The sequence below is a fragment of the Myotis daubentonii genome, chromosome 3, assembly GCF_963259705.1.
Source record: "Myotis daubentonii chromosome 3, mMyoDau2.1, whole genome shotgun sequence".
NCBI lineage: Eukaryota > Metazoa > Chordata > Mammalia > Chiroptera > Vespertilionidae > Myotis > Myotis daubentonii.
In genome coordinates, this window is record NC_081842.1 from 202759783 (window position 1) to 202780669 (window position 20887).

A 20887-nucleotide genomic window follows, 5' to 3' on the forward strand; every position below is an offset into this window, starting at 1 on the left:
GGTCAGAGCTGAGTGGGGGCAGCCAGGTTCTGGCAGCAGAGGACACGGCCAGGCATGCCAAGATCCACCAAGTGTGTTTGCACGTATCTGCTCATCCACCTTGGCACAGCTGGCATGCCTGACCCTAGCTTCAGCCGTACTCTGTGGGGCTGGACCAGTACCAGGGGCTAGAGGGGATGGGCTAGGGCCTGGGTCTCAGAGGGTTCTGAGGGACATGGGGCTACACCCTGAGGATGGGTTCTCCTTTGTCCGTGGGCACCAGCCTGCTTGGTGGTGGCATCGGCGGCACACTGCGGTAGAGGCTGGAGCATTCACTTCTGGGAGAAAGGGAGCGAGGTTGGGCTGGAGGAATTTTAAAGATTGCTGCAGGCAGGAGGGTCTCTGGAACCCCGTGGAGCAGGCAGTCATGCAGAAGTAATCCTATCGCAGCCTGGCTGGAGGAGTGGAGAGGATAGGGCGGGAGAGGAAGGATGGGTTGCTGCCCCGCTCCCCCCTCAGCCCCTGCCCTCGCCAGCCATGGAGGGAGCCAGGGACCGTAGGGACCTTCCCTGAAGAGGCACCTTGTCTTCTCCACTCCGCTGTGGCATGTGCCCCCTGGAGGGGCAGCACTGCAGCTGTTGCTTAGCTCCAAGCTCTGGGTTTTATAAATAATGCAGCTCCGAGGTGGGGGCCAACTCAGCCCCGGTCACCTTGGGTCACCCCGTGTGATGTCTCCAGCTGGCAGTCCTGTGGCAGAGCCCCCTCCCTTCCAGCCTACTCTTCCTCTTTTGCTGTGTGAGCTAGTGCCAGAGGCCCAGCCTCTCTGAGCTGGGCCAGGGGCAAAGGAGTGTGGAAGAACCCAGAAACTCCTGTCCCTTTGTCCCACCTCCCAGCCCTCACAGGTTAACTGGCATCTGGCTCATGCGAATTCAGGCTGGAGAAGGATGACCTGCTTTATAGGGGCCTCACCCATCCCAGCCCCTCCATTTTGCAGATGGAGTAACCGAGTCCAAAGAGGGAAGCATGGCCAAGGCCAAGCAGCTGATGAACACCTCCTTCCTGCTCCATTCTGCTGTCACTCAGGCTCTGCTCAGCTCAGCTCAGCTAAGAGCAGGGCTTGGGGGGGATGTTTGGGAAAGTGGTGGCGGGCTGAGAGGTTGCCATGGCGATGCTGCAGGATGCTGAGCTGAAGTGGGGGTCCTACAGGGTCTCTGGGGCCCCCAGCTCCACACCCCTGTGGTCTTCTCCTCCCCACCTCCTGCTCCCCACCCAGATGCCTGTCAGGCAGCTCTGGAGACAGGCTGGGTGGGTGACAGGTGGTGCAGGTGATGGGCTGGGTGGGTGACGAGCTGGGTGGGTGACAGGTGGTGCGGGTGCGAGGCAGGCAGGTGACAAGCTGGGTGACGGGCCCTGCTGATGACAGGCAGGGGGTGTGATTGCCGAGGATGCTGTCTCCCTGCTGGTGGCCTGTTGCAGCTCCCCACCCTCATGCGTGTGCACAGACATAGATTCTGGGCACAGAGCTTGGGGCTAAGATACTAATGAGGCTTATTATGTGCAGAGGGGCAGGTGCCCAGGCTCACTAATGAGAGTCCTTTAACGAATAGGGGAGGCAGCTGGGGGCTTCGAGGAATTTGGATGGCCCTTCTGGGCTGAGACCCTGGGGGTCCCGATCTGGCTGGAGGATGAGCCATTTCCCCCCTTACCTTGGCCACTTGGGTTTATGCTAGCACTACCCACAGTCGTGTTAACTAGCACTGTGCAAATGCTTGCTATACGGTGCCCAGCCCTTACATGCATTTTCTCATGTCAACTTAACAGTTGTAGGCGGGAGGCACTGTTACCCATTTTGCAGATGAGGAATCTGAGGCTGAGAGAAGACAAGGGACCTCACATAACAGGTTTCTGGAATTTTAATCCAGGTCTTTCTGTTCTTTCTACTCTTTTTTAAGAATATATATTTTATTGATTTTTTACAGAGAGGGAGAGGAATAGAGAGTTAGAAACATTGATCATCTGCCTCCTGCACACCCCCTACTGGGGATGTGCCCGCAACCAAGGTACATGCCCTTGACTGGAATCGAACCTGGGACCTTTCAGTCCACAGGCCGACGCTCTAGCCACTGAGCCAAACCAGGTGGGGCTGTTCTTTCTACTCTTAACCACCAGCAAAACTGAGGCCTTGGTCCAGACCCAGACACTCTCTCAGCGTCAGCTCCTCTTTTCTGGAAAATGGATGCGTAGCGAAGGGTGAGCCACCACAGCTTCTTCAGTTCTGACTTGGGTGGCTTCAGGGACTTTTCCAGGTAGCTGCTGCAGCCTCACCCCATCTGGCCCAGATTCTGGGTGACACCCCTGGACTAGAGAGAGGGCAGGGCTTAGTGCTGAGGGAGCTGAGCTGAAGGGGAGTTGGGGGGTGGGGGGACACCTGGGATTTCTGAGCCACTTCCTGCTTCATGCAGTGTGGAGGCCTGGAGAGGAGCAGCAACCGCCCAAGCTCACACACCCTGTGAGCGGTAGGGCCCCATGGGATCCCAGGTCTCCTTGCCTGTTGAGAGGGCGGGGCTGGGTGTGGTACCAGGGCTGGGAGGTACCTCCTCCTGGGCCCCACCCACCAACTTAGCTTCTTCCCTGGAGGTTGTGAACCCTCAGCCCTGGGAGGGTGCAGGGCGCGGGGTGCTGTTACTGCCTCTAGGGCCATGCCCCCTCCCCATCAATCTGGGCTCCTAGTGTCAGTTGAGCCCCTCCTTTTGGAACTCATTGGGGTGGAAACTCCCTAGCAACAGCTGATGGATGGGTTAGGGCCTTGATATTGGCCTGGGGCCACAGCATGACCCTGGAAGGACCAGGCTGGTGCTGGGGGGCTTGGAGGGGAATTTAAGGGAAAAGAATTAGGCTCATAAATCTTGGACCCGCTCAGTTTTCCTCCTCCTCCACCTTAATCTCTTACCAAACCTGCCCCCCAGCTGCTCATCCAAGGCCGGGGGTTAAGGGAGTCCACCTGCCCATTCCCCTCTCCCTCCAGCGGGTGCTTACCCACTTCTGAAATTGCACACGTGCACCCCTGTGGGGCAGGGAGAGTGCAGCCACTGCGGTTGGGTAGGATAAAGACCTGGTGTGGCCACGACTGGATGTGACCTCTGACTCACAGTGGTAGATAGGGCTTCGAGGCCTCCGTTTCCTCAACCTGGGGTTTGAAATTCTCTCCTGGTACCTGTCTGCTCATTCAGGAAGGAGCACTAAGACCAAGAGGGATTGCGCAGCTGCAGGACACATGGCCCTGTCTTCAGAAGCCCCAGTCTGAGAGAAGCCCAGCCTTGGCCTTGGGAGCCCTCAAACCCAGAGGTGAGGTCTAGAATCCAGGCTGGGTGTGTGCTGAGGTTCAGGTGGGGAGGGGTGGTGCTGGGTGGCTGGCCTTTGATGAATTTCTGAAGCAAAGGCTGAGGCTGGGGGGAGGCCAGGGGAAGGGTAGTGGTTTGCCTGGGGGCTGGGGAGCCATCTTTGTTTGGGAGCAGGAGCCTCGAAGGGTCTGGCTTTCCCACAGGCCTGGGCAGCAGCAGGCGAGAGTTCTGGGGCCCTCCTAGCTCCCCAGGGAACTGACTGCTGCCTGGCCCTGGGGACCCAGGCATCCTGGCGGGTGAGGGCGGGTCTCCAGCAGGCGCCCTGCCAAACCCTGCAGCCTGCTCACCAGGAATCTTGTTGCTGAGAGATGGAAAATCCCGGCTGGGCCTGCAGCTCATCCCTCCCCTCCGGGAGGAGGAGGGGCCCAGAGAGTCCTTCCTGTACCCCCCTCCCATCTGGGGCAGGGCCCTCGGCAGTGGGTGGGGCTGGGGGGCCCAGGACAGGCCTCTAAGGCTTGGTCACATGTCCTGGAGCCCGGCCCAGCCTGCAGTGGGCACTAGGGCACTCTGGAGTCAGAATGGGCCTGGTGCAGCAGAGGAGGGGTAAGGGTGGGGTGCTGAGACCAGAGTGGGCCTGCGTGGGGGCCCATGCCTGGCCCTGGCCCCACTGGCTCCCCCAGGGTGGAGGGTGAAGAGTTGGTTCTCTCCTTGGACAGGAAGACGAATGATCCCATTATGGGAGCGTGATTTTATTCCACGTGTCATGGAGTCTGAGATTAACTTGCTCACCAGTCTGTGACAAACCCCTCACACCCTCACACCCAACACACACTCACACACACACACACACACACACACACACAGGCACAGAGACAACACATATCCTTGGTCTCACAAGCATATATCCCACAGATACAGATAACAATTTTCCTACTACAGTGTATGGCAGAGTCTCCCACACAGAGACACAAGCACATACTCACACTTAGTTACACCGAAATCTAGACCCACAGCCTCAAAGCACAACATTCCCCCATTCACGCTAAGGCCACGTGGACGCACAAATACACAGGCATCCAGGGGGATGCTCGCAGCCTTGCTTAGACGTGCACAGATCAAGGACACCCAGTACCCCTTAGACGCAGACACACGTAGCCACGCACAAAACAGACACAGTCATGCAGACAGGCACAGGCCAACAGCCACACACACGGAGACAAAGGCCTAGACACATACGGAGACAAAGGCAGGCACAGACACAGCGGCAGTTCGCATACACGCACAGGCGTGCACACCCGGACACAGACAGAGACAAATAAATGCCCAGAGGTTTTGCTGTGGACAGATGTAAGGCGCACACACATCTGGGCTTCCTCCTCGACCTCCCTGCCTGGGGATATGATAATCTGGTGCCTGTGGTTCCAGGAAGAACACTGAGGAGTCTTCTGCTCGGTCAGAGCCCCCCACCCTGGGCCCCGGGCCAGCCCCCACCCCTGGCACTGGGCCCGTGACCGCGGCCATGGCAGCCACACCCTCAGCAGAGCCCTGACATTTCTTACCTTACCCTCCCCATTGGACGCTCTCACAGGCACACCATCTTCCTCTCCACATGTTCTCAGCACTCCCACATACCCACACACTGAAATGTCTCACCCACCCCCCCTCAGGTGTCCCCTTATCTTTCTCACTCACCCCCCTCCCCCAGTAGACATAGACAGTCTGCAGCACATACACTCTGCCTTCGTGGCATGTGCCCTTACCTTCTCTTACACGGACCCCCACACGGATAATGCACATCGGCTCTCCACACCCTCATCTCTCACGGATCATCCCCGCACACATCCATGCCCTCCTTCACGTACCTCCTCACCTTCTCTTTCACAGACCGATTCCCAAATGCAACACACACACACACACACACACGCACACACGCACACACGCACACACGCACACACGCATCCTCACCACTTTCTCACACATGTGCGCACGCACACACACAGAAAACCTCCCTCACACCATCACTGTCTCACAATCACTCCCCCCGCCAGACGTGTGCTCTGCGGCAGAGCGGCCCTGGCAGCATCTGTCCCTGCTCCCACTGCGTCCTTGGCCTTGCTGGCCTCAGCCGCTTCCCCTCCACCTCCAGCCCTGCATTCTGTGGCCTTGTCGTCTCTCTGTTTAGTCAACAGTTATATGTGGATCATTCACTTATTCATTCAACAAATGTTGATCGAGCATTGATTTTGTGTTAAGCTCTGGGGATACTGTGGGGACTCAGGCCCTTCCTTCATACAGCTCTCAATTTTGTGACCAGTTCTGTCTGTTGCTTGACTAGTATGATTAGATTCTAAGGTATCCTTTGGTCTTGGGATGTTGAAGAATGTGTAGGAAAAATGCGGGAAGGGTCTTCCAGGCAGAGGAAATAGCATATGCAAAGCCTGGAAATGAATCAAACTATTATTTACGGGTAGGCAAAGGTAGGTCTACACTTGTGAGTACATGAAACGGTTAATAAAACTATTGTAATCATCATAACCTGCGTATCTTTTTTCCATATGAACAACTGTCAACCTACTTTTGCCCACCCCGGTATGCTGGGAAGATGGGGCGATGTGCAGAGACTAGAAGAGAAGCTGCAAAGAAAACAGGCCGGATGTCCCCGAGTTTAGATGCTATGCTCAGCGGTCTGGATCTTGTCCAGTGGGCCACAAGGAGTCACGGGAAGTCTTTAGTGACAGGATAGGGTGGGGAGAGAACGGAGGCAGGGAGGCTAGCGGAGAGGCTTTAGTGGTACAGATGGGAGAGGAGGGTGGTCCGACCTAGAAGAGGCAAGCAGGATGGAGGAGATTTGTTTAGAAGCAAGAACCGGTGGAGTTCCAGTTCCTGAGCTGTAATCCTGGACAGAGTCCCATAGACTCTGAGCTGGGTCCATCACGTGAGGCTGGGACAGTGCAGGAGCCAGGCTTATAGTAAATGCTTAATAAGTGATAGCCAATTGTCAGCGATCAGTAGGACTCGGGGAGACATCAGATGAGGAGATTGACGGAGCACCTTCTGAGTGCTGGGTAGAGTGCCAGGTGCTGGGCCCAAAGGCAAGATGGTCTGCAGCTTCTGGAAGCTCATGCACTGAAAACCACAGCTCACACAGGCAACAGGGAGGCCAGGCATAGGAGTGGGAGGGAGTAAGCACCCTGAGAGGTTAAAGGAGGGTGAGGCAGCACCGGTCAGGGCTCTCTGGGTGGCTCATGGAGGAGCAGGCGTTGAGTGGGACCCTAAAGAGGCTGTCGAACTTGGGCAGTAGAGGTGGGGGAGGAGCTTCGGGGGGTGGGAAGCATGTGAACGAGTTCAAGGGCAGGTTGACGAGTCTACCGTGGCTCCTGGGTTGTGGGACACAAGAAGGGGGAGCGGGAGTTGTGGGATGGGATTAGGAGGCCAGGCTCAGAGGGGCGTCAGCCCGGAGCGGAGCTACACCCTAGAAAATACCATGGTGTGTGCGTGTTGTTGTTTTTAATACCACGCTTTGGTGGTGACGTGGAACATGCCCGTTAGACGTTCTGCTCCAGGCTTTGCTACTGAGCCACTGGATGATGGCAAACAAATGCCCTGGCCCTCCTTGGTCTCAGCGTCCCCATCTGTACAACGAGGCAGTTGGTCTTGTATAGGAGGGAATCGTGTGTCATGTCCTAAGGGTTGGTCTGCCTGACTCTGGGCATCTTCTGGCCCGGGATTCGGGGCCTCAGCAGTGCTTTCTTCCTGCGCATTCTGAGGAAAAGGAAAGAACAAAGTGAGGGGTTTCCCAGAGATAGATTGTGGGTGCTCCAAATGAGGGGCCAGGCACTCACCGTGAAGGGAGGGGTCTTTGCCAGGATCTGACTCCAAGCCCCAGCAGGGACCCAGAAGAGAAGGCAGAGCCCCCCTTCCCTTCTGTCCTGACCCGTGTGATTGTAGCTGTGGGCCATGTGCCTTCCTACCCACTGACCAAGGGGAGCAGGGCTTGGGTTCAGGAATGGGGGGAAGGAGCCAGGAAGCCAATCTTGGGGAGACAGAGCCAGGTGAATGCAGGTGGGTAGCTGGGTTCTGCCACTGATGTCTGGGTTTGATGGGAGCTGTGGTGTAAGGCAGGTTCCGGTGACCCCCCCTGGATCCTGGCTGCAAGGGGCCCTTTAAGCATCTTACCTGTGAGGTGGGGCTGGTAGAGAATTAATTTCCTGTGCTATTTTAATTTTGCTGTATTTAATTTGCTGTTTATTTTAATTAATTAACGGCAGGTAATCGTTTCTCGTAACTTGCTGCCGCTGGCTCCTCTTCCTTTTCAGAGGGGTGGAAGGCCAGGCCAGCTGACTGCTGAGTGAGCCGTGGAGGAGAGGAAGGGCCTCGGGGACATGTCCCTCTTCCCCTTTGCCTCTCTTCACCCAGGAGTCTTCTCCACTCTCCCCGAATCTCTTCCAAAGGGGCCCTCTCCTCCCCTGCCCTCACTTATGGTCCCTCCTGCTCCTCCCCCTCCACTCCATGTCTGCTTCAGGGTCTCAGATGCAGTAACTTGGTGAAGGGAGGCCTGACATGAGACCCCTGCCTACTCCCCGGTAATCAGTATTTTAATCATAGGGTGGTGATGTAAAAAGGGCAGGGAGCTTGGCTTGCAACCTAAGCACTGGGTAGGGGCTGTTGGGAAAACTTTAAAAGTGCAGGTCAGTGTTTAATGGCAGCCTCCTTTCCTACCCCATTGCCCATACAGCAAACCCATCCGTGTGGTCAGGCCTGTGGGACACTACTATGTCCAAGCACCTGTGAACACATCTGTGGGCATGATTTCAGTTAGTAATAATTAGCTCATCTTTAGGACAGACCTCCAGGGTCGATTATCCTCTCTAGAGATGAGGAAGCGAGGCTCAGAGAGGCTAAGTGACTTGCCCAAGGTCACACAGCAACTAAGAGAGGCAGGGCCTGGATTCTGGCAGACATCTGTCTGTGGAGAATGAGTTAACAGTTGGAAGGAGAGGAGGGGAAGTGGCTTGGGGATTAGGGTAGGAGTATTAGGTCAGAAAACTGATGTGGCCAGGAAATGGGGTCCTCTGCCTCTGGAGGATGTAGGGGAAGGAGGGGTGGGTCCCTGCCACAAGGGCTTCCTGAGGTGTAAGGCAGGGGCCACCTGTTTTCATTTCCCCGTGTGTCTTCAGTTGTCTGTTTGGAACTGGGCCTTGCTCTGTCACTTGCACTGGACCCTACCAGGGGGACCCTTCCATGGAACCCTACTTTTACTTATTTAACAAGCACACAGCCTTTCCCATGTCCCAGTCACCTAACTTTACAGATATTAGTTTACTCATCATAGCAGCCCCATTATTATCATCTTTGTTTTACACATCAGAATATTGAGGCGTGGGTTGGGCCTCGTGACTTGCCCAAGGTCACACAGCCAGCACCTGGCAGAGCCAGCCTTTAAACTGGGAACACGGGGATGCAGAGTCCTTGCTCCGAACCACCAGGCTACCCTGCCTCCTTAGTCCTCGAAGTGGGAGACAGGAGCCCTGAGTTCCTGGGAGACATGGCATCTTTGGGGAGCCTCTAGTCTGGGTGGAGGAGGAGACCAGCCCTGCCCTCACCAGTCCCAAGCCTGACTGGGCAGACAGCTCACAAATCAAGGCCTGCTTTGCGTGAGGAGCAGGCGAGTGTCAAGGCGTGCCTGGCTGGGAGGGGCAGGTCAGCAGCTAGGAAGTCCCCGTGGAGGAGCATGGCCCACGGTCGCGGTCACATGGAAGGGCTGGCCTCAGACTGCCCGCAGAGAGCTTGCTATCTAACTGACTGGAAGAAGAGGGCAGATGTGTGTGAAGTTATCGACAGTTGTGTAGGACAGTGGGAGAAAGCATCAAAAACATGACGCGGTTGAAAGAGTTTGGGCTTTGAATCCCGTGTGACCTTAGTTGCCTGACTGCTCTCTGAGCCTCAGCTTCCTCATCTGTCAATGAGAAGTAATGTGGCACTGACCCCATAGGGTTTGTGGGGGGTCTGAGCTCTGGAGCAGGGGCGCAGTGACCTAGATTCCAAGGTCCAGCCTCTGGAGAAAGACAGCGTCCTGGCCTGGGGGTTGGCACTGGAGCAGAGCAGGGTGGGAACAGTGAAGGCGAGGAGGGCGACGAGAGTCTCAGCTTTAGAGTCAGACCGCTTGGGTTCAAATCCCAATGATGACGAGTTGCATACCTCTCTGGGCCTTGATTTCCGTGTCTGTAAAATGGGTATAATAATAGTGCCCCTCCTCATAGGGTATTGTGAAGATTAAACTAGCTATTTCATTTATTCATTGCGAAATATTGAGCACCTTGCTGGATGCCCGACATATTTTTACTTGCTGCAGATAAGTGGTCAATACATGTTAGCAACCTTATCATTATCAGTTATATTCTGGAGGAGAGGAGGCTGAGGCCTTAAAACAGGGATGAGCAACATGATAAAATGGTATAGGAGAAATTACAATAAATTACTGATATTTATTGAGTGTTTACTGTGTGCTGGGCACATTCGTTCATGAGGCAGGTGCTCATATTATCCCCATGGTGCAAATAGGAACAGGTTCAGAGAGGTGCAGTGACATGTCCAATGAAACACAGCTAGTAGGGGGTGGAGATGGAGTTTGAGAGACTCAAAAGGCAGGCTCTTAATCACAGAGCTTTAAACCTGATTAAGAGATGACAGGGGGTGGGAGCAGAGATTCAACAGAGGAAGGAGTGAGGAGAGACCTGGCCAGGAGACCCATAGAAGTGAACAGGGCCTCCAAATTCAGGAAACAAGGACTAGCCCAAGCCAGCATATGCTGTACGGGTGGGTTTTCCCAGCAGTAAACTACAAGGCATGAGGTCAGGGAAGGGAGCAAGCAAAGACTGGAGGCAAGGCTTCCTGGAAGAGGTGGGTCTTGAGAAATGGGTAGAGTTGAAAGAGATGGGGTCAGCGCATTCCAGGCAGAGCAGAGCATTAGCAAAGGCCCTGAGGTGAGGAGGAACATCCTGGCTTCTGGCTGAAAAGTGGGAGGAAATGGCTGAGAGAGGTCAGAATGCGGATTGGGAGGGCTGGTAGCCTCAGGGGCACAGGGAGAGTAACAGCCCCAGGGAGATAGGGAGGGTGACAGATTCAAGAGGCTTAGCTAATGAAGAAATAGAAAGACATCCCCCCCTCTCGCCCCCCATCTAGACAGGAAATAGAACATAGAGTTCAAGAGGGCAGGTGCTAGAGTCAAATCCTAGCCAGGCTGCTTCCTACTGGGTGATCAGGGCAAGCCACTGAAGATCTTTTTAAAAAATATATATTTTTATTGATTTCAGAGGGGAAAAGAAAGGGAGATAGAGATAGAGATAGAGAGAGAGAGAGAGAGAGAGAGAGAGAGAAATCAGTGATGACAGAGAATCATTGATTGGCTGCCTCCTGCACGCCCCTGCATGAGCCCACAACCCGGGCATGTGCCCTTGACCAGAATAGAACCCAACCCTCAGTCCACAGGCCGACGCTCTATCCACTGAGCAAAACCAGCCAGGTCTGAAGGTGTCATTTTTAAAATGAGGTAATGAAAGTACTTGTCTGCTAAGATGAGATGATCTCTGTGCACTATGTGCACAGTGCTTGGCACATAATAAGCACTTGATTCATTCATTCATTCTTCAACTAACCAGTACACATGGGAATTTCTCTAGGGCACACAACAGAGACCAAAATAAATAGAAATATCTGCCCTCAAGGAGCTTACATTTAGAGGATGAAACAGACAGTAAACACAAAAATAAATAAAATAGTTGGTTTGTTAGATGCTGGTAAGTGCCAAGGAGAAAAATGAAACAGGGAAAGAGGATAGGGAGTGCCAAGGTTGCAATGTTGTTGCGATTTTAAATAAACTTATAAATGGAGGCTATTGTTAGCATTTTTGTATAGCAAGTTTTTTCGTTTTTTTAAAAAATATATTTCTATTGATTTCAGAGAGGAAGGGAGAGGGAGAGAGGTATAGAAACATCAATGATAAGAGAGAATCATTGATCAACTGCCTCCTGCACACCCCCCCACTGGGGATCGAGCCCACAACCCGGGCATGTGCCCTTGACCGCAATCGAACCCGGGACCCTTCAGTCCGCAGGCTGATGCTCCATCCACTGAGCCAAACCAGCTAGGGCATGTATAGCAAGTTTTAATAGAAAAAGTACCTTCCAGTTTATAAGGAATGAATCCTTCATGAGAATCACACGAGGTGTAGGTATTGCTGTCCCCATTTTATAGATGGGGACATTGAAACTCAGAAGAATCTGGCCCAGGAGTCATGATTGAGGATAGTCTCACTGTGATAAGAGAACTGCTCCTGAAAGTCTAGGGGACAGAAGGAGAGAGGTTAACTGAAGAGCATATGGGTGGTGGCTATGGTGGGTCATTGTCAGGGAATGGATCTGGGCTGGAGAGCAGGGGCAGAAGGCTGCTTCCTGGAGCCAGAGCTGCAATCAGTATACCCAGGCGTGGCCTGATCAGGGTGAGTTCAGAGTGGCTGGACCCAGGGGCAACCCTAAGGGCAGAATGGGGGAAGCAGGCTAGGCTGAGACACAGTGTGATTGAGCAAAGGGCAGAATCTGTCCAGAACTGAGTGATTGTGTAGGTGGTGTGAGACTCTGGGGAGGGGGAGAGAGGAGTGGAAGAAGTCGGCTCCACTGACCAGACAAGAGGGAACAGTGAGGAGGTTTGGGAGCCAGAGCTGCCTCTGAAGGCTCTTGGATGTCAAGCTAAAGACCTCAGCCTTGATGTTGTTGTCAGCAATAGGGAGCTATTAAAGGTTTTAGAGCAGGGACACAGTGTCATGAGAATGACATTTGAGGACGAGGAATCTGGCACTAGGTGGAAGAGTTTCAGTGGAGGCATTTGGAGGTGGGGAACCCACGGGGGGGGGGGGCAGGGGGCTTTCATTGCTGAGCAGGTAAGAAATCACGAAGTCAGATCAGAGAGACAGCTTGGCCTATGGGGCCTTGGAGATGGTACTCCTGGGTGGTACTTTCCAAGGGACCCTGGGCTAGTCCTTTCCCCTCGGTGTGCCTCTGTTTCCTCATTTGGATTGAACTAAAGGCCCCCCCCCACCCTCCTTTTTTTTTGCCATGTGGGCTAAGAATTCATTTTGAGAAGATGATAAGAGCCATGGGCCTTCTCTTTACAAAAGTGCAAAAACATCTTTTGGTTAAAATATTGTACAGACCTGCCAAAGTCCATCTGTGGAACCATGCTAGATCATTAATATTAATCAAAACAACAGCTATCCTCTCATGCTTATTAGGCCAGGTGCTGGACAGAGTGACATGCGTCATGATCTTAAGTTTGTACAACAGCCCTATGAGGTAGGTACCATTATTTTTATTGTTTTACAGAAGAGGAAACTGAGGAAGCCTGGAGGGGTGGAGTGACTTGCCTAAAGTCAGAGCTGGAATTGAAGCCTGGGTTTGTCAGCTCCAGAGCCCACGAGCTTAACTGCTAAGGTTAAAGCTAGAATTTCTAGGCTGGAGGGAGAAATGGCAGGGAGGGAGGCAGACATGGGAGGATTTTCAAAGAAAGCCATGAAGAAGCAAAGCTAGAGGCAAACTAGGGGGGTAGTGGCACGACTCATTCCTGAGGTGATGGGCTTCAGGTGGTTGGAGGTAAAGATTCTGTTTGGAGCCCTTTGTCTAGCTTCTGGATGGGTGGGTTAGCTGTCCCACATGACCCCCGGCTAAGTGACCTGCTCTGCAGCCTGCTGGGAAGGGGTGGAGTGTGGGGCCACTCTGCCTCCTTGGCCTGATTATGTTCTGCACCCTTGGCAGGAAGGACTCACCCCGAACTCTTTGGCTTAGCCTCCAGTGCCGTCTCTGGAGTCTACCCTCCCTCTCTCTTCTCAAGGCCACTGAGCAGGGTCAATGGGCCTTGATCTCTCTGGGGGAATTCGGAAGTGGAAACACCCTTTCCATCCCAGCGAAGAGTACTGGGTCCCATATCTGAGATCAGAGCAGAATCTGGAACTCAAGCAGCATGGGGCACATGTTCAGCTCTGGGTTGGATCCTGGTCAGTGGCACCCTCTTACAGGAGGCGATCTAGATTAGATCAGGTTAGGCCATAATCTCCTCTAGATACATGATGGGTTGGACTAGTTGGGCCTCTAGAATGGGTTGGCAAACTTTCTATAAAAAGTCAGTGAAAATTTTAGGCTTTGCAAACCCTGGGATCTCTGTCATGAGCCCTCAGCTCTGCCACTGTGCCTCGAAAGCAATCATAGAGGATGCAGAAAGTAATGACCATGACTGCGTTCTAATGAAACTTGAATTATTAAAATAGACACAGGCTGGATTTGGCCCTTGGGCCATAGTTTGCCAACCCCTGATCTAGAAGCTTATTCCTCCTGAGGGTGTCTAGATCTTAAATCTGACTGAGTGACCTCTAGGCAGACAAGATTGCGGTGTCAGGCTGGATAATATGGAAGGTGATCTAGAGAAGCATCTAGATATTGGGAATTGTTGAACAAGAAATGTACTAGACAGTGGTTTAAAGCAGACTAAGCCATAATCTCTGGCTGAGCCGAAATGCACAGGAAGCTGGAGTGTGGTGAGACAGGGTGGTGTGTTGAGATTTAGACCCATACACAGGCTGTGGTCTGGATATAGGGAAGTTGATGAGCTGAAGCCACTGAGATAGTGATCTAGAGCAGGCAAAGTCTTGGTCCTAAGCTAGAGCACCATATGGTCTAGAACAACACTTTCCTATCGAAATGTAGTGGCAGCCATATATGTAATCTAAATTTTCTAGTAGCTACATTAAACAAAGTAAAAAGAAATAAGTGAATTAATGTTAATAATATATTTTATCTAACTCAACATATCCAAATTATTATCATTTCAACATATAATCACTATTAAAGTTATGAATGAGATATTTTATTGTTTTATATTTAGACTTCAAAATCTGGTATGTATTTTATACTTACGGCACAATCCAGTTCCAATTAGCCACATTTCCAGTGCTCAATATTTCTACCATATTGGGCAGCACAGGTTTAGAAGTGGGATTGTCTTTGGGACCAGGGTCCAGAGGCGTCATGAGCCAGAATGATACAGAATACATAGAGTTGGTCACACCAGAGGTTATACTAGTACTCTTAGACTTGAACGGGTATAGGCGGACTCACCCTGGGAGAGCACTAGATTCTGGGTTGGGAGGTGGGTGCCTCCCTTAGCATCCCGACCTACTGGCCTGTTCCTTCCTCCCTCATCCCAGTGCCACCTCTGACTCTGAAGTCTAGTCTGGCCTGGCAGGTGGGGCTGGGGCAGGGCAGCAAGAGCTCCACCCCTCCAAGCCAGCTGCTCCCTGGACTGACTCTGTGGAAACAGGGGGCCCAGAGACAGAAATAAACTGCCAGGTTTCCGGGGAGGAGTGGGGGGCCTGCCAACCTTTGTGCTTCCTTGCCTGGGGTTGGGGGTGGGGGCAGGAAGCAACTCCAGGCCCTGTCTGAGGCTGTTGCATCTGCATGGGAGGCTGTCGCACCTGCATGCATCTTCCCTCACCCCCAGGTGCCCCGCCCCCCTGACTGAGGCCGGGCTGTTTAGAATTGGATGGATTCGTGAATCCTGGGGTCCAGGAGTCTGGGTGTGACCTTTGGGAGCAGAGGGTGATCTCTAGGGCCCTGGGGCCCAACCTGGGGCCCATGTGGGTAGTGCCTGTGTGCCCATTTCTAGGCCCTATCCTCACTGCAGTGGGGCATTAGGCTGAGTTGGAAGGTCTCTGTTGGATGCTCTGCCACTAACTGGCCAAAGGCAACTTTGCGCAAATCACTCTTTGAACCTGTCTCCTCCTCTGTAAAAAGGGGGCAGTGCTCGTCCCTCTTGTCTCAGGCCACTACGGCTCAGTGGTTAACTCACTTCATGACTCTGACCTCTGCCACTGTGTGGCCTGTGGCAGGCCACTTAACCTTTCTGAGCCTCAGTTTCCTCTTCAGCAAAAGAGGGATAGTATTACCTACTTTATGGGAACCTTATAATCAAGTATTCAGTGATGGTTATTACCACTGGGCAGTCCCTAAGCTCAAAAGGGTTGTAAATGAAAATGCGCTATCCAGTGGTTCTCAACCTTCTGGCCCTTTAAATACAGTTTCTCATGTTGTGACCCAGCCATAGAATTATTTTCGTGGCTACTTCATAACTGTAATGTTGCTACTGTTATGAATCGTCATGTAAATATCTGATATGCAGGATGGTCTTAGGCGACCCCTGTGAAAGGGTCGTTCGACCGCCAAAGGGGTCGCGACCCACAGGTTGAGAACCGCTGCCGGAAAGTAAGGTATTATTCCCCCCAGAAAAGAGCCCTCTCAGACCCCCTCATTTTATAAATGAAAAAACCGAGGCCCCCAAAAGGGAAGGCATTAGAGAGAGACACAGCAAGCCAAGCCTTGATGCGGTACCCACCATCTAAGCAGGGGGCTCTTCCCAATTCACCCCCATTTACAGGTAAGGAAATCGAGGCCGGTGATTGGCCGCTGGTGCCCCGCGGCGCTGTCCAGTGAGGCCCGAGTCCGTCACTGGGGGGGAGTGCCCGGGCCGCCGGTGCTCCCGGGAGGGGCGCGCAGGTAGCGGTGCCGGGGAGCGGGAGTCCACGCCGGGCGCTATTAATAACCCGGCCGCCGGGCCGCCGGGAGCGCAGGTCCGGACCGCCGCCGGGCGCCTCTCGGGCCTGGGCCAGAGCCCGATCGCGGCACCCCCCTCCCCGCCCCGCCCTTCGCCCCGCCACGTGACCCCCTCCTCCCACTCCGCGGGCAGCCGAGGGCCCGGGCTGGTGGGCCGGGGGCCAGGAAAAAGCCGAAAACACGGAGGCTGGGCCGCTCCCCTCCCGCTCAAAATAGCCCCCGGCCGGGGCTGCCACGCATTCCGCCCAGCCAGGGTGCGGGAAGGGGCGGCCGGCCCGTCCCCGCCCGCCCGCCCGGCCCGACGTGGCTGCCCCGCCGGGAGGGAAGGGGGGGCGAGGGCGGGCCGCGCGGCCGGCCGGCATGTGGCTCTCCTTCGGGGAGCCTTGGCAGCCCGGGCCCGCTGCGCCGAGATGATGGAGAGCTTCTGGAATTTCCTGCAGCTGGAGAGCGCGGCCGGTCGGGGAGCGGGCCGAGTGCGCGCTCGGGCCGGGGCGCCTCTCCGCGCGACCCTAGGGGGCGCCTTGGCGAGGGTGGTGGGGGGAGATCTGCTTATCTGCCGCCGCACCTCGGAGAGGAGGCAGCACCCCTCCTTCACTCCCTCCCCTCCCCCGCCGCCCTGTCGGGTCTGGCAGGGGTCCAGTCCCGCCCTCCGGCCTGGGCGGCAGAGAGGGGCCAGGTGCAGGCGACGCCCCTCCCCCCGCCGCCTGGTTTCCCTCTCGCCCGTCACCTCCTGCAGGATCAGGAGCTCGGGCCTCCTCCGGGAGGGGCGGGGGTGGCGGGGATCAGGGGGCAGCCCCGGCCTGCCAGGTAGCCGGGAGGCGCGGCGGGAAAGCCCGCGCGTTTTCCCGGCGGACCGGTCAGGCCCGGGAACGGCGGGGCCAGCGGACCAGAGCCGGCCTCCTGTTTGAGTCATAGGCGTCTCGGGGCCTCGGGGTGGGAGGCGCGGCGGCCTTCTCCCAACACGCCCTCACCCCCATCCCGCAACTGCCCGGCGGGTGGGGGGCGGACGAGCTGGAGAAACCCTGGACAATTTTCCCGACGGTGGCTGCAGATTTCTCTGGGGGTGACTGGGCACCTTGCAGGTCCCCAAGTCCAGAAAAGGGCTCCCGGGGAGGGAGGGGCTCCTTTCAGAGGAGCCCTGAGACCCAGGGGAGTAGGTAAGTGACATCTCAGGGCTCACTCTTGGCACCATGGGTTGTGGGAGGGAGAGTCTACCCTGCCCTTTGTGGGGGAAGAGAAGGGGTGCTCACCCACAACGTGACTAGTTCTCGTGACTAGTTCTCGTACCGTGACTAGTTCTCGGTACCGTTTGGTGCTCTACAAACTGATGGACCTTTTGGTAACTCAACAGGCACCTCCCCCGCCTTGGGGGGACCCAGCCTCTACCCTTGCCAATGGTTCCAGTTCAACCTCATTTTCTGCCGCAACCCAGCACACCCTCACCACGTTAAACAAAAGCCGTGGGGACAGGTACAGTTGGAATCCCTTTTCTGCCACGCACTGGCTGTGTGACCTTGAGCAAGCCCCTTCACTCCTTAGACCCTTTTTGCTCATCTGAAAAACCGGGTAATAGTAGGTGGGCTACGGCCTTGTTGTGGGGCTTAAAGTTGCACAGTTAACAGATAGTAAGGGTGGGAAATAAAGGGCACCTTTGTCACATACAGCCCCATTCAGGGTCATCAAAGTACCTAAATCCCCTTCCCTTCCAACTACACTCCAATGGCTTCCAATGGTAAGTAGTGCCTCATTCAGGTTGGGAGAAGTGAAAGATGTTGGGTTTGATTGAGTGTTCATTTATTCATTAAACACAGGTTTAATGTTGTTGCTCTCCGATAGCTTCAGACCAGGGGAGACACTTCTGAATTTGTGCTGTGGACTGAGACCTAGGGACTGGTCACCAAGCTATGTTAAAGCTGGAAGGGCCCTGCCCCAGCTGATTTGGCTCAGTGGATAGAGCGTAGGCCTGCCGACTGAAGGGTCCCAGGTTCGATACCGGTCAAGGGCACATGCCCGGGGTGTGGGCTCTATCCCCAGTGTGGGCGTGCAGGAGGCAGCCAATCAGTGGTTCTCTCTCATCACTGATGTTTCTATCTCTTCCTCTCCCTTTCTCTCTGAAATCAGTAATAATATATATTTAAAAGAAAAAAGCTGAAAGGACCCTTACAAGGCCTTCCTGCTAGGCTAGCTCTTAGTACAGAAGTGGAAACTGAGGTCCAGGAAGGGGACCGGGTCTCCTTATAATGCTCCTTCTGCTGTTCAAGTGCGGGTGGGGGCAGGGACTGGCAGAGAGCTCTGGGCTGGGGGGAAGTTGGGGCAGCCCTGGCCCAGCTCCCTGGGGTATGGCCCAGGCTGGCTGAGAGGCTGATGGAATTCTGCTTCCTCTCCCTCCCATCTCCATGCTGACCTTTCACTCCACACTGTTAGAGTGGGTGGGGGTGGAACCCAGACACCCAGATTCAAATTCAGATGCCTGTTGGCTCCCCCTCAGCCCAGGATTCTGGGCCTGGGCCTGTGTCAACTCCCACCCTTCCCTCCCTTCCACCCCCCAGTTCTCCCTGTTTCCTGTTGGATTGGCCTTCCTTGTGTATTGGAAGGAACTCAAGGCTCCATTTGTTGTCTGTGCAAACTTAGGCAAACTACCCCACCTTTGTGAGCCTCAATTTGTTTTTCTGCAAAATGGAGTTGAAATAAAAACTTTCTAGCATAAAACCTCTTTCACATGAACCCCAGACTCTTCCTGGTAGGTCAATTTAAATAATATAAGGCAAGGATTCAAGGCCTGGGATCTGAGCAATCTTCCTGTACCTTTGGTGTGGGGAGACAGCCCTCTGGGGCCCTGGGTTAGGAAGTGGGGTAGGGGTAAGTATCCACCAGATCATGTCCCATGTCACTGAATGCTCAGTTCTCATAAACTTCTCTTTAGGATTACAGATTCTCTGTCTCCAACTAATCCAGTCCCACCTCCCCCTGCCTCAGGCAAGCCTTCCTGGGCTGACTGTACCTCCCTCCTCCTTAGAGGGCTCTCCAACCCACAGAGGGCTGTTGGGCTGTGTGACCCTGGGCAGGCCACGTCCCCGCTCTGGGCCTCAGTTTTCTCCTGCATAGCAGAGGAGGCTGGATTAGTGACTCCCTACGGCACCTTCCAGCTCTGACAGGCTCTAAGCCTGTGTTGACTGATGTATCCTAGGAGATAGGAGCACACAGAACCCAGTAAAATGGGAGATTCCTGTTGAGGTATATCCCCCCACCTTCCCTTCAAGGCTGGAGTGCCTGCCTACCCAAGACACCCTTCAGGGATACTTGCAGAGATTGTGGTGGGTGGAGGGGGCGTATCGTCCAAGTGAGTGGTACTGCTGAATCCCAGGGTCCCTGCTGACAGTAGAGAGGCCTGTGCCCAAGAGCCAGAGCTTGTGTCAGGCTGGGCTGTGAGACTGCTGGCTTCCAGGGGAAGGGAATGTGTGTGTCAGTGACCAGTCAGCCTCCAGGGAATGGGGGTGTGGTGCACGAGGCAACTAGTTAGTGGGATGGTGTGTCCAGAAGGGCAATTGCAGGGGCAGTATATTGGGGTGTGTGCAAGACGAGGAGGCTGGCAATGAGAGGGAGGAAAAAAAAAAATGAGCCAGAGAACCAGGCTCTGGGTTAGGACGACAGGCTGCGTGGGGAGGCCCCGCCTTACGGGGAAGTGTGGTAGACGACTCAGCACAGCCTGACACTCAGCACAGCCTGACACGGTGCAGTCTTGCTTGTGCCTAGGTTTGCCCGCCTGTTCGTAGGTGTTGAGCTGGGCTTCACTGTTCTGAATTGCAGTTGTCACATTCGTTTGTGGGGCTATCTGTGTCTGGGTGTTTGTCAAGGTTTTCTGAACAGTGAGTGGCTATTTGGGGTGCATGTGCCTGTACAGGATGGTATGGTAAGGCAGCGGGCAGCTTCTGTCCATTTGGGGTGCTTATCAGATTGTACTGGGGCATCAGTTCTGGCTGTTAGGAAGCCTTGGGCTATATTGGGATTGCTGGGTTTTAACGGAGGGTGATTTCAGGCTGTGAGCGAATCCTGGCCATGATTTGGGCGCCTCTTCCCCCTCCATCACTTACACACTGGAAGGGAGGTCTCCTGGCCTTAATCAGCCCTTGGGCAGGTAGGCATGCTGGCAGGCAAGCCTGTTCACACTCGCAGTAATTTTACCACGGTGCCTAAGTCAGGAACAGGCGTGAATTGACCTTTTAACCCCTTCCCTGCCATGGGATTAGACTCTGTTTTCCTGTTCAGTCTCCTCCAGAACCAGTTCCATCCCGCCTGGGTTCCCCCCTCCCCCAAAGAGCGGATAAGCACCCCCCTATAACTTCTCTCCCTCTCTTCCCTGTTGAGCCTTGGGGGGGCCTGAGGGCCAGGCTAGTGGAGAAGCTGAGGACCCAGGCGGGAGTGATAAATATTGAAGAGGAGGGATTTCGGTGTGGGCTGGAGCAGCTGCAGTGGTTCGAGTGTCACACTATCTCTCCCCAGGTTTACTGACCCATTTCCATTCACGCGGCTGCTGGTTTCCTAGCAACGGCAACAGTCCCCCCAGAACAGGCGGAGTATGTGTCTGCCATTAGCGACTGCCGCAACTGTGTCAAGGTTACCCCGCTCCCTGCAAACCCACCCCGGCGGGTTTGTTTTCTGCCAGCGCCTGGCACACGCGGTGCCAGCCAGGGAGGGGGAGGGGAGGGGGCCTGGGGCCAGCCCAGCGGCTTGGGTGGGGGTGGGGGGCTGAGGAAGAGCTTCAGTTCCTGGTCCAGTGGGAGCCAACTTGGACTGAGGCCGAAGCAGCCCCCCCTTCCTTGGTTGGTGGAATTCCTGAGCCCGAGGGGAGCAGGGGGCGGGGCTGTCCCTCAGCCCTGACCCCCGAGATTCCACAGCCTTGGGGGAGGGGTGTGG

General features: G+C 54.7%; 1 protein-coding gene across 8 annotated transcripts in view; it reads left to right on the forward strand.

Annotated features, from left to right (window-relative positions):
- AHDC1 (AT-hook DNA binding motif containing 1) overlaps positions 1-20887 on the forward strand; it is a 66099-nt gene that overhangs the window by 10813 nt on the left and 34399 nt on the right. For 5 of the 8 annotated variants that reach the window (XM_059690615.1, XM_059690618.1, XM_059690616.1 and 2 more), the window contains exon 3: positions 3210-3324. The exons of 2 other annotated variants lie outside the window; for them this stretch is intronic. The gene's annotated coding sequence lies outside the window, so the exon portion shown is untranslated. Of the gene's footprint in view, positions 1-1800; positions 1881-3209; positions 3325-20887 lie in introns of all 8 variants that reach the window. One more of the 8 variants, XM_059690617.1, reaches the window with a different exon arrangement.